The 13,557-nt window shown below is 49.3% G+C and overlaps 1 long non-coding RNA gene across 1 annotated transcript; it reads right to left on the bottom strand.

Annotated features, from left to right (window-relative positions):
- Positions 1-848: 848 nt before the first annotated feature.
- LOC135975093 (uncharacterized) lies at positions 849-4,941 on the bottom strand. The gene is made up of 3 exons (XR_010592130.1): positions 4,709-4,941; positions 3,601-3,764; positions 849-2,858 (listed from the first exon to the last, which is right to left on the bottom strand). It is a non-coding gene; the product is annotated as an uncharacterized LOC135975093 (long non-coding RNA).
- Between the last annotated feature and the right edge of the window lie 8,616 nt (positions 4,942-13,557).

Genomic DNA, 13,557 nt, shown 5'->3' with positions numbered 1-13,557 from the left:
ATGCCATTTCATAACAGCCAAAGTCTTGTGGCTTCCCTTTGCAATTTGCCCTTTTCTGTGAGAATTCACATGCTACTTCATGCAAAACACATCCCCCAAGTTCCACACACATTAGTTCCCTTTACAAACATAACAGGACCCCCAACCTCCCCCTCCCCTCCTCAATCCACACCCCACACACACATCCAGCCTGTTACCAAAAGGCCACCAAGCTGAACAAGAAGCATTTCCCAGAATACAGCAGCACAATCAAAGCCACTGGACGAAATTCACTCCTGTGCAAAGGACCCAAGTAATTCTCACAACCTCAGTGTACCTTTGTCCCTTCTGTTCTTTCCCTGTGCCACACAGTAGTTTAGTCTCCCAAGGGCTATAGTACATTGGTCTAATCCTGGTTGTTAGGTTTGGCATGGCATGCATGCGGCTGGGTGGCCTGTGATAGACAGCAGGTCAGATCATATGATCTGATGGGCCCTCAGGCCTTAAACTCTATGACTATGCATCACTTATGTCTCACGTACGCTCTCACGGATGCATAAGCCAGATACCAGTTCTCTGCAGAGGGATGAATTTCACCCACTGGAAATAATTACAGCTGGCACTGACAGAAGACAGTGGATTGGTTATGGGTTGCCTCCAGGGCCGGCTCCAGGCACCAGTGCAGCAAGCTGGTGCTTGGGGCAGCCCATGGCAGGGGGAGGCATGTCCGGGTCTTCGGCGGCGGATCCCTCAGTCCCTCTCGGAGGGAAGGACTGGCCGCTGAACTGTTGCTGAAGAATGAAGCGGCGTGGTAGAGCAGCCGCCGAAGTGCCGCTGATCGTGGCTTTTTTTTTCCCCTTCGTCGCTTGGGGCGGCAAAAAAGCTGAAGCCGGCCCTGGTTGCCTCTCACCATTGGTTCAGAATGCGCCCAGAGAGCTAGTGACTGAACATTCCCACTAGCTGATTGCTATTTGGTGGCCAGTTCCATAGGAGGGAATGTCTCCATCCCGTTCCCGGTGGATGAGTGCCCACATCAACAAGCCAGCCCCCTTTCTGGGGGGCTCCACACTGAGATCATGGACTGAGTGGGCTGGGGAGGCTGAACTACTTTACCCGCTCTTTAAGGGAGTACCATCAAGTCAGGACATTGATGATGCAGTGTGGGGTGAATCTTGAGCTGCTGCTGCCCTGTATGGCACCTGCTCTGTGGATAACGGCCTTTAGGCTCCAGGGCTGTCAGGCTGATACCATTCACCAGGGCTAACATTCAGAGCAGAAGAAAATAAGATCAATGGAGTGTTCCATTAACATCCCACCTGCCAGCACCAATGGGAGTAGTACACATACCATAGACAGATGGACAGACAGATAAAGAGTAGGTTCTCCATATGCTTGTGCTCTTTTGGTGAGATGAAAATGGGGGGAGGGGAAGTTTTCCCCATTCATAACCTTGCAAAGGGCTGATATTGATACTGTCACATCACCAAAATGAGAAAGCAGCCAGAAAGTAATTGAGGTGACTGGGTCATCATTTCCTGTGCTGTAAGAAATTTCACAATGTAGCGACAAACATGGGAAACAAAAACAAAAGGCCTGGCGCAGCCCATTGATATATTCACCCCCAGCTGCCACATCTTCAGGCATAGTTTCATGGGCACAGTACAATACAGTGAATTCCAGGTCTGTGCTTGAAACAGAGCCGCTCTGCATTTTAATTCTGCTAATTCTGCTAATTCCAGCCGGATGGATCACTGGAGGATTAAGCCTGATTCTGAACTAAATCAAGATCAGTTCATTTCCCTGGGCAGGCTGTGTACTGTGGATTATTAATAGGGATCTGAAGTACCCAATCACCTGAAATATCTGACACTTCACATTTAACAGGCACTTGAGAACACTACTGTGCTAGGTACTGGGAACAGATAAGACCACATGGGTGCAGAAATAGGATATTGACAAGCCATTTTTCAAAAGTCTATTATCTGATCCCTAAATCTACAAAAATATTCATCACACTCTCACTCACCCCAGCCCCCCAACATATATTAAAACAACATTATTAAATTAAGATTGTAAAGTCAAATCTTAATTCAGCCCTTTCTTGCAGTTGTATTATGATCCAAGCTTGGTTACATGATCACATACTATTTTTTCCATAGGACCTCAGCCTCATTCAGTGTCCAGGCTGGATGGTGCTCATTTAATGAGCTGGTCAATATTTTGCTTTTTATCCATTGGTGAAGGTATGGCCCCAGCCTTCATTTACCACTCAGTATTCCAATCTGCTCCGAATGATTAATTTCCCCTTGTGGGTTTTACTATGGTGCTCATCACTATAGTATCTGAGTGCTTCACACACATCATAAGGATGAATTTATGTTCACAACACCTGAGAGAGGTGAGGGAGGTATTTTCCCATTTTACAGATGGGAAAGTGAGACACAGCGAGATGGTTAGAAGCGTCTATGCTAGTTTTGGATGCCCAGCTGGAGACACCTGAGACCTGACTTTCAGAATACTTATCCATTAGACATTCAAACAGTTCCAACTGACTTCAGTTGCCGCTGTAGGTGTGCTGCATTTCCACAAACCAGACGCTAGGCTCTCAAGTTGGCCACTAATTACGTGTTCCCATTTTCTGGGTGCCCAGCTACAAAAATTATAGTTCAAGTGATTCACCCAGCATTACACAGGAACTCTGTGGACCGGGATAGATTCCTTGCTTGCTCTTCCTTTCATCCCTTGCCTCATTTTCTACACACCTTCCGATGTCTGCAACAAATGAAGTAAGGGTCCTACAGCCAACAGCTTTCTTCGCTACATAACCCTGATTCATCCTCAGAGCTGGTCCATCCTGTGCATGGAATGGGGCAGGGGGCCTGTGGAAAAATAATATGTGATCATGTAATTAAAGATTGACTCATCACACATATGCACAGCCTCAGCCCCTGCCTGAAAACTGGGGACGATTATATCCCCTCATCTCACAAGGGCGCTGGGAAAATAAACTCAACGTTTGTGAAGCACTCAGCTACTAAAGCAATGAGCATCGTGGTAAAGCCCATGAGAGGAAATTAATCATTCCATCTTCAGAACAGAGTTTGAATTGCAGGTGGTAAATAAAGGCCTGAGGCCACACATTGAACAAGGAGAAAACAAAATACTGAAGAGCTGCCCATCAGGCGACACCATCCATCTTGTGTACTGAATGAGGGGGCAGGCCCAGGGAAGAAAAAAGGATGTGATCATGTTTTATAATGCATACGCATAAGGGGGCCAAATTAAGGCTACACTAGCAACCATTACTCTGGCATTTCCTAACTTTTGAGTGCTTGACTTTGCAACTTTAAGAATGCTCTTTTAATGTAATTTTTGTGTGTGTGATTGGTGTGAGAACAATGAATTGTGCTTTTAGCTGTGGGTAGATAGATTTATTAGTACTCTATACCTATAAGAACCATTACTTAACGCCTGTATTTCTCTAACAATGGTATAAGTTTGGAGTGATCACAATGCATTCATTTTATGTTAATGAAAATAAACTCCAATCACTTTGATTCCAATAAGCAGGTGATCTTGTTACTCTTAAGACAACCAAAGTGCATATCCCAGCTTGCTTACCATATCTTAGTGCTTATAAACTATCTAGACATTCTTTTGGTCCGGAACAATGATGTCAATTACCAGGATCAAATAGGAACACATTCAGTTGTAGCCATCTTCCATCATCAAGCGTCTTCCTCAGGACCTTTCTGCTTCTCTCTCATTCAGAATTCCAGCCCTTCCTTAGGATCGAAGAAGTGAGGTTTTAACTCACGAAAGCTTATGCCCAAATAAATCTGTTAGTCTTTAAGGTGCTACCAGACTCCTTGTTGTTTTTGTAAGGTGCTGATCACCTCCCGAGAAGGATGGAGTGCCCTCAAGACCCATTTAAGCTCAGTGCCATCAGTTTTCATTAACCCACTGCATGATTGGCTGTCAGGTATTGACGGTCAGTTTTCCTCTAGGTAGGGATTGAATTAGTCAATAAGACCTGTACAAAGTGATCAAAATAATGGATGGAAGTTGTATTATTTTGCACTGAGAGTTGCAGAGTTTTTGATCACATTCCATGGAAAATCCAGTTAGCCAGTGATTGAACTACATGGAATGTATGGTAAATAAACTGACTTTTTGCTGCTTTTGTGGCTGTAACTATGATCACTCATATCAACCAAATATTTGTTTCCATAGTAACTAATGTACTTCATAAGGTAAGAATAAGAGAGACAAATAAAGAAAAAAGTCCAAACCCATAAAACAAAGAAGCACATAAAAAACAAATTATGCTATAGCACAGCATGTCAGAAAGGTTTTATTGTCCCTTCCACTTGTCTGGGGAAATGTTCTGCTCAATTAGCATTGGGTATGAGGGAGTGTAGTTGATATCTGAGAACACTAGAGGGAGTGTTGGGAAGGAGTCAGTATGGGAAGCAAGGCAAAAAAGAAGTCGGGCACTATTTGTTTATATATGAAGTGTAAAACATTGTCTCAGCCCCCCCCCCAAAATCAGTATCTCAGGGACTTCATACTCAAACAACCCCAAATTTGCACCACTAATCCTACTCCAGACCCCAATGAAACACAGCAATTTCCAAGATCATTCAAGTCAGCATGTAGTTTTTAGAAGTGCTTAGAAAAATAGCATATTTCTAGAGCAGATCTACTGCTCCACTGTAACACTACATACCAGATTTCCTGAATAGCAGATCTACTGACTGCTTGCATGTGCCTGCACTTTCTCTCTGCCATGCAACGAGTCCTCAGCGACTCAGTCCTCCAGGTGAGTCACACACAGTCTCAGGGCTTGTCCTGGTTGAGTCCCAGCAGCTCCTTCTTGCTCCTCTTACCCCCAATCCCTTCCAGCAACTGCTCTATCCAAGGTCCTTCAGCCAGCCAGGAGCACCAGCTTCACTCCTCCGGCTCTAGGCAGCAACTGCTCTCTGCTTTGCACTACAGCTTCTTTTATATGGGCCTGCTGGGCCCAGATTGACTGCTCCCTGTGGTCCTGCTCTGATTGGCTGCATCCCACACAGCCTCTCTAGGCTTCTTGGAGGACTTATTTCCACTGTTCCTTTCTGGGACAGCATGTGCTAGAACCCTGAGGCCTCCAGCAGGAGGCCTCAAAGGGCCTGGCACACCCTATCACACACCTCCCTTCTCCGGTCAGAGACTGCTGGGGCTTGGGAGAGAGAGCCCTGATTAAAAAGGGGAGACAGAGACTACTCCTACCAGCCTTCCAGACAGAAATGTCTGGGAGGGAGAAAGCCCTGCTAAACCAGGGCAAAAGACTTGGGAAGGAGGGACATCCCCTGCAGTAGAACCACCACCTGCCTGAGGTAATTTGTGACTTCGCTTAACAGAGTCAGTTCACCACAGCAGGGCCGGGGGTGATGAATGCAACATCCAGATGGACTTTATCAGCCATCAAAGTGACTAAGTAGGCAGCTAAAGGAATGGGGATTTATATAACTCAAAAGCTCATTAAACCTTCCTCCAAAGGCCAAATGCTCCAGCCAACAATATTCTTAAATTAAACGTTGGGGCCCTTTAAAATTGCTGAATAAAGGTGCTCTGCAGATTTTTCATAGAGGGTTAAAGGGTACAGCAGGGCCAACAACACCCCCACTCTACACCTGCAGAGTTCTCCCTGTGCAAGCTCTGCGGGTTTGGGCTTGACAAAGGGTGACCAGATCACAACACTAAAATATCAGGACACATTGGGGTGCCGTCAACCCCGCCCATAGTCCACCCCCGCTCCTCCGAGGCTCCACCCCCACTCTGCCCCAGATCCTGCCCCCTCCCCGCCCCCTTCCTCATCCCCCCAGCCCCCTGCTGGCTTGCTGCATCCCTCCTCAGTCCCCCACCCACCACTTGCCTCTTCACCCCCACCGCCCGCCACTCACCCCTACGGCGCCGACTTCCCCTCTGCCGGTTGGTGCTTGCCCACCCCCCGCCTCTTCCCACCCAAGCATCCACCTTGCTCCGGCCCCATTCCACCCTCTTCCCCCAACTCCCCGCCCCTGCCTTGCCTCTTCTCCATCTCCTTCCCTGAGCGCGCCGCATCCCCTCTCTTCCCCCCTCCCTCCTGGAAAGTGCTAAGCGCTGCCAAACAGCTGTTAGGCGGCGGGAAGTGCTGGGATGGGGGAGGAGCGGGAACACGGCGTGCTGGAGGAAGGAGAGGAGAAAAAGGCAAGAAGTGGGGAGCTTAGCTGCAATTTTTCCCCGTGGGTGCTCCAACCCTGGAGCACCCACAGAGTCGGCGTCTCCCTCCCGCTCGCCTCCTTACCTGAATATCGGGACAAATGGCATCCCGATCGTACATTGATCGGGATGCGGAGCAAAGGGTTAAATATTGGGACAGTCCTGATTTTATCGGGACATCTGGTCACCCTAGTTCGACACGGGAGCTAGGCAGAGCAGGCAAGCAGCAGCACATAGGAAACGACACTGTGCTGCGTCTTTCTCCAGCACCCGATGGGGATGTCTCTGCTTGCCCCTGAGCAGCAGATCAAACAAATGCCTGCTCCAGTTAGTCACTGAATGGTCCCCCCACCCCCCAGGATGCTGGGGAGACCAGTCGTCTCCTAAGGGAACCAATCTGCCAGGTTCCATGATACGCTCAGGACACACAACGCAGAGGCACTGGACCTCTAGATCCCTGCAGAGCTGGAGACAGCCATAGGCTTCTGGGGCCACAGGCACTGACTTTTAAAACTGCCGGGGGGTGCTCGACCCCTGGCTATGCCCCAGGCCCTGCCCCCCACTCCAGCCCTTTCCCCAGGGCCCCACCCACACATCGTCTCTTCCCGCCCCTGCTCCATCCCTGCCCCACCTCTTCCCGCCCAGTTCTGCCCCCTCCCCCCGAGTGCACTGCGTCCACTACCTCCCAGCACGCTGCGAAACAGCTGATTGCGGTGGGTGGGGGGTGGTGGAGGACGTTATAACAGAACATTGCGCAACTTTAAACAAGCGTGTTTTCTAGTAGAACAGTGACTTAATAACTAAACAGCTTTAATCGGGACAACTTTAAATGAGGAGTTACTGTACAACGGAGCATTACGCTGCCTCACAGGGCTGTGGTGAGGTTAAATACATCAATGACTACTGTGTGGTGCCCACATAGTACGGTGATGGGGGACCATATAGGTACCATAGATAGAAACTGCAAAGTTCAGCTTAAGCCCTCAAAAGAGTGCTCTTAGTAGGGTTTCAATGGTGCACAGGACCTGTGCTGGCCCTCTGCACAGAGGCGCGTTTCACCCAAGCTGCACTAGCACACACGGATCAGATAGGCAGCTCTACCACCATCTAGTTTGTGTGCACATATGCCGCTTGCCTGCATGTAGCTGAGGTGTGGAAGTGGGCCACCCAGCATCCCCGGTGTCCGAGCGGGCATGTGAAACTCTTGAGAGAGAAAGGATGATCCAGCAGTTGTTAGGATACTCACATGGGCCCCAGGAGACCTTGAGTCAATCTCTTGCTCAACCACAGACTCCCTCATGACCTTGGGCAAATCCCTTAGGCCCAAGTGAGCAGCCTAAATACCTTTGTGGATCCGGGCCTACATTCCCCATCTGTAAAACAGGGATGACAGCATTTCCCTACCTCACAAGGGATGTGGTGAGGCTAAATACATTAATAACTGTAGGGTGCTCAGATTCGGTGGCGATGGGAGCCACATAATTAACATTGACAGAATCTGCAAGTTCTTTTGCTCCGCTGCCTGCTGCTCAGCACAATGTAATTTGTAGGTGTTTTGACCCTTGAGCGATCAGTCATTAGCTCAGACTTATTTAGATTTTTATAAAGCTCTCCAAAGGCTGAGGCCTACGTAAAAATCATTCATAAAACACATGCGACTCTCCAATCAGCTCATTGCCGGTTTGAACGATCCTTCCCTCTCCATCAGTCCAGGTCAGCCCAATAGGTCACAGTCTGTAGCACTTTACTTCACCACAGTTCTGACTTCAATGGGACCACCTGTGGAGCAAGGTGCTACTCAGTGTGAGTCAGGGTGGGAGAATTTGGCCCAGTGTCATTATTCTTGAAGTAAAAAATGATTAATATAAATTGGCAAAATTTGCCAACATATGCCCCTAATTTATGCCTGCAGATTATGTACAGAAGGTGCATACAGGTGATTACACGTATGTAACACCCAGGGTCCTGTATTGTCTTGTACGGAGCAGGACACTGGAAAATACTAAAGATTGCCATTGTTGTAGGTTGGGTTAAACTTCATTGAAACTGGTGGATGTAATCTTTGCTCTTCATTTAAGATAGTTGTAAGAAGCCATTAGCTCCTTTTTGGAAGCAGAAAACTGAAACAATAGCAGATTCCACCCAAAACACAGGCACATGCAAGACACATGTGGACAAAAGGGTTTTACGGGAGTGTGGGAGAGAGAAGCAGTGAGAAAAGTTCACAGAAACAGACTGAAAGATTCATAGATTCATAGATTCTAGGACTGGAAGGGACCTCGAGAGGTCATCGAGTCCAGTCCCCTGCCCACATGGCAGGACCAAATACTGTCTAGACCATCCCTGATAGACATTTATCTAACCTACTCTTAAATATCTCCAGAGATGGAGATTCCACAACCTCCCTAGGCAATTTATTCCAGTGTGTAACCACCCTGACAGTTAGGAACTTTTTCCTAATGTCCAACCTAGACCTCCCTTGCTGCAGCTTAAGCCCATTGCTTCTTGTTCTATCCTTAGAGGCTAAGGTGAACAAGTTTTCTCCCTCCTCCTTAAGACACCCTTTTAGATACCTGAAAAAGAGAAGGAACAAAAAGCCAAGGACACGGTCAGAGCAAGAACTGGGAGCGTGAACCTGAGAAAGAGCCTAGAGAGAGCTTTTGTGGTTGACTGCTGGCTGAAAGAGACTTGGAACTATGATAAAGAAACTATCTCCTGTTGTTCCATCCCTGTGTGTTCAGGAAAACAGGACTTTGTACATTCTTTGTAAATTATCAGAATTGCATCAAAGATACCTGGCTCCATCCTCAATTTCCCTTCCCAACCAAAACAACCCACAGGACCTTGAATATTGGCTATAACCTGCAGGACTCTGAATTTTGAGTTCAGATCAAAAAAGGGAACAGTATAGTAGGCTATTCTATGGGGCTCATCCCCTTATTAGACAGTGTCTCACAAATTTCCATGCATTGAGCCTCTCAAAGGCCCAAGGAAGTGTTATTATGTCCATCTGACAGATGGGGAACTGAGACTCAGAGATCAATTATAGGTGCTGAGCTCTGAAAATCTGGCCCTAAGTCAGTTACCCAGGGTCACCTGAGGAATCTGTGGCAGAGCTTGAGGGCAGAAGTCAGCTCTTCTAAAGTCCATTCCAGTGCCTTAACCTGACCACAGGACTAGCTTGTCACCAATAAAGCCAGCAAGTGGACTATACAGTTCCCCTGGGGTGTTAACATCTGCCCTTTTACCAGTGGCAGTCGGGTGCCTCTGACTGGGACTGGTGCTCTGCCATAACTGCCAGGAGACAGTCTAAGATGCCAGATGTTTTCTCTCTCTCCCTTTGAAGGGTCTCTAGGTGCCTGTTCATCTTGTCCCCAGCTACCAAGAGCTGAACTAGCTACTACACCCCCACTTAACTCACTGGAACGATAAAGCCACATTTACAAAAACAGGCTTCCAAAGGTTTTTTACTTTCATATCTCCCTGCGTCTCTAAATCTGACAGAGCCTTGCCAGTCCCTTCAGTATGCTTTCTGAAGTGTGCTGTGCTCTCACTTCAGCGACCCCCAACCGATGTCACAGACTTTGTTCCGACTTCGGCTTGTTCCTGTATCATTTCCATTTTCTTTAATTTCTTCACTTCGCTGCTCTTTCCCTCCCTGATCCCCGCTGATAAAGGAGAGAAATGAAATATTGATTCCCATGCAGAGCTCATAACATTTCTAAGGGGAGGCCCTCTCCGATTCCTTACAACTAGCAGAAGTAATCAGGCTTAAATGATGTGATTGACAATGAGCATGTGGGGCACGTCTGGAACTGAACGGGGATCATTTAGGCTGAGCAGCAGTTTCCCCAATCATGCTTGTTTGAGTCTGTTCTGTAGTCCGAGTCCGTATATTCATTCCAGAATCTGGAAGTGTGCTAAACTACTCCAATGAGAATTAGGGAACTCAAGGGAGGCAAGAACAGTCAAACAACTTGTCCAAAATCTATGCTTTAACCATTAGACAAAACACCCTCTGCTGCCCTTTTGCCAAAATCTTTCCAATTTGTCAGTATCTTCCAAAAAGTGTGGTACCCAAAAATGAATCCAATGCTCTAGGGACCCAATCCAGAACCCTTGGGAGTCTTTCCACTGACTTTATTGGGCTTTGGGTCAGGCATTAGGAATGGTCTCAGTGAGGCTGTATAGAAAGAAACCTCGTTGCTCCATGATGTGGTGCCTCTCCATACTCATTCCCCAAATTGCATTAGCTATTTGCTCCCACATTACATTGCAGACATGTATAATTTGCTCTCCACTGTGACCCAAAATGTTGGCACCTCTGCTTGCCGCATTCCTCACTCCCATAGATTATCTGGTTGAGACGTTCAAAGCCATGCAGAGAATTTGGCCACATCTCTTCTCTCTTCTGTCACAGGGTAGCCAGCCCCTTTTGAAATCCAGATGCAGTGTTTGACTCAGTGACCTCCTGCTGTAGGGAGTTCCACAGGATGACTCTATGCTGTGCAAAGAAGCATTTCCCTTGATTGTTTCTGTGTTTCCCAGCCATTAGTTTCACATAGTGCCAGTCTCCCCATCTTTGTTCTCGTAGTATGAGATGGGGTCTCCCTCCATGAACACTGCTGGTTCATCCCTCACTCAAATCTCTTCCCTTCCCCATTGGTTATTCTCCAGCTAAAGTGTTTCTTTCCTTCTCACCAAGACAAGCTCTGTCCAGACAGTTGCCCACTTAATAAATAGCCTATAATTTCTGTGTCAAAAATAACTATAATGCAGAGGCATGAAGGTGATGTGTCTGTCTCTGGGACCATGACTATCAGCACTTTGTTAATGGCACAGCCTCACGCAGTGGGGCAGCTGGCATGACTGAGTGATGCAGGAGGGAATTAGGGGCCTCTCAGTGCACTTTGGGGCATGTTTAAGATTCCCATTGGCAAACTGAGAGGAGAAAGCTCAGCTCCCCCAAGTCTTCACTTGCACCCTGCTCCCATTAAGATGATTGTAGGGATCCAGCCTGGATCAGCAGTCACCAGACATACTACTCTTGCCACCGGGCTGGCAGCTGCTGTTAGCCGAGATGGTGCTTTGGTGACATGGGCAGAGGTGCAATAGAAAGCAGGAGGCCACCCACTTATTTCCCACGGGCCACTGAAGAGCCACAGGATTGGAACAACGCTAATGTAGAGGTGAAGGACTTGATCTCCCGTCCCCAGTTCTGAGATCCTCACCCACACGAAGGGCTGTCCTTTGCCTACCCTACACAGACCCCACAGCATCACCCCACTGTCCTTTTGCGATGGGGAGGCATTGCTCCTGCCTGTACTGTACAGGAGAATTTGTCTTACAGTTTAACCCTACAGAGTGTGTGGGACCACAGCTCACTTGAAAGGAACAGGAGAATTGTCTTGGGACTGCAATGGGGGACTGGGACTCAGGACTCCTGGGTTCTCACTCCTTCCCCTGCCAGCTTCGGTAAGGAAGTCATTTTACCTTCCCTGTGCCTATTTTGCCCAGTTGTTAAATGAGGATAATAGTGCTGACCTGTGGGACCTCCTTGGGGGTTGTGAGGCTATGTTCGCTCTGCCATAAGAACATAGAAACAGCCATACTCGGTCAGACTAATGGTCCATGTAGCCCAATATCCAACAGTGGCCAGTGTGAGGTGCTTTAGAGGGAATGAACAGAACAGGCAATCATCAAGTGATCCATCCCCTGTGCAGTCTGAGTTCCAAGGTCCACAGTGCTTGGAGATTCTCAGAGGATGGAGTCAGAGGAGCAGTTTTCTCTTTATGGGCTGAGGCTGGGAAGCCACAGTAAATACCTTCCATTATCTTCACCCTTTTCTAGCTGCTGCCCGAGTCGCTGTATTCAGATGTACATTCAAGTTTCCATTGGCTCTCGCTTAATTTGCTTGTGTGATGATTTATAATTTTTGTTAAGTTCTTTTCATTTTCTCTGCGTAATTAGGCAGAGGAGCGGCCTTTGTTCTGCAGTCAAAAAGCATTTAGCTGGGCTTTTTGCCTCATGGTGGTTGTTTAATTAGTGCTTTGTTGCTGGCTTTTGTCTTCCACAGAAAACAGAGTAGGGACCGAGCTATGTGCGGCACCTGACACCGAGCTGCTTAGGAATGAGACCAAAGGCCCCGCATTTTCTCCCTCATTCCACCTTGTGCGGAAGCACCCCTGGCTGCAGCTGCCACGTCCCATTGGGATCCCTGGTCCCTGCGGATACTCTGGTTCACAGGTGTACCTTGTCTAGGGTTACCATATTCAAACATTTAAAAAAGAGGACATTCCACGGGGCCCCAGTCCCGCCCCCAGCCCTGCCCCAACTCCGCCCTCGGCCCTGCCCCAACCCCACCCCTTCTCCAACCCCTTCCCCAAAGTCCCTGCCCCAACTCTGCCCCCTCCTCTGAGCACCCCGCATTCCCCCTCCTCCCTCCCGCTCTGATCTTGGTTGCGGGTTGCTAAGTGCTTCCCTGCTCCCCACTCGCCCTGCAGCCCCTGCACCCCCCCGCCCCTGCAGCCTCTGTGAACCCTGCTCCCCACTCGCCCTGCAGTCCTTGCACCCCCCTGCCCCTGCAGCCTCTATGCCCCCTGCGTCCCCCTGCCCCTGCCTGCCCTGCTCCTCCTCGCCCTGCAGCCTCTGCACCCCCCGCCTGCCCTGCCCCTGCAGCCTCTATGCCCCTGCCTGCCCTTCTCCTCCTTGCCCTGCAGCCCCTGCACCCCCCCATTCCTGCAGCCTCTGTGCCCCCTGCTCCCCACTCACCCTGCAGCCCCTGCACCCCCCCGCCCCTGCAGCCTCTGTGCCCCCTGCTCCCCACTCACCCTGCAGCCTCTGCGCCCCCTGCCTGCCCTGCTCCTCCTCGCCCTGCAGCCTCTGCACCCCCCGCCTGCCCCTACACCCCCCTGCAGCCTCTATGCCCCTGCCTGCCCTGATCCTCCTCGCCCTGCAGCCTCTGCTCCCCCACTCACCCGGCAGAGGGAGAGCTGCGGGCTCCACGTGGACTCAAACACTGTTCTGTGCTGCTCTGCGGGGGAGGAGGGAGTGGGGAGGGGGAGGGACTCTGGCTGCTAGAGGCCCCAGTGGCTGCGAGCGGCTTTCAATCAGGTCCTGCCATCCAATCAGCCGCGCCGCACTCTGCATGAGGGGAAGGGGGAAATCCCGGACATTTCTACTTGATTAGAAATCCCCCCCAGACGGCCATTTAACGCTGAAAAAGCCGGACATGTCCGGGGAAACCCGGACGGATGGTAACCCTAACCTTGTCAATGGTGCCACATTCCGTATCTTGCATTGATACACAGAGCCCCTTCTGGAACCTCTGCCCTG

Source organism: Chrysemys picta, chromosome 13, assembly GCF_011386835.1.
Source record: "Chrysemys picta bellii isolate R12L10 chromosome 13, ASM1138683v2, whole genome shotgun sequence".
Taxonomy (NCBI): Eukaryota; Metazoa; Chordata; order Testudines; family Emydidae; genus Chrysemys; species Chrysemys picta.
This window is presented reverse-complemented; position numbering and strand designations above follow the sequence as displayed.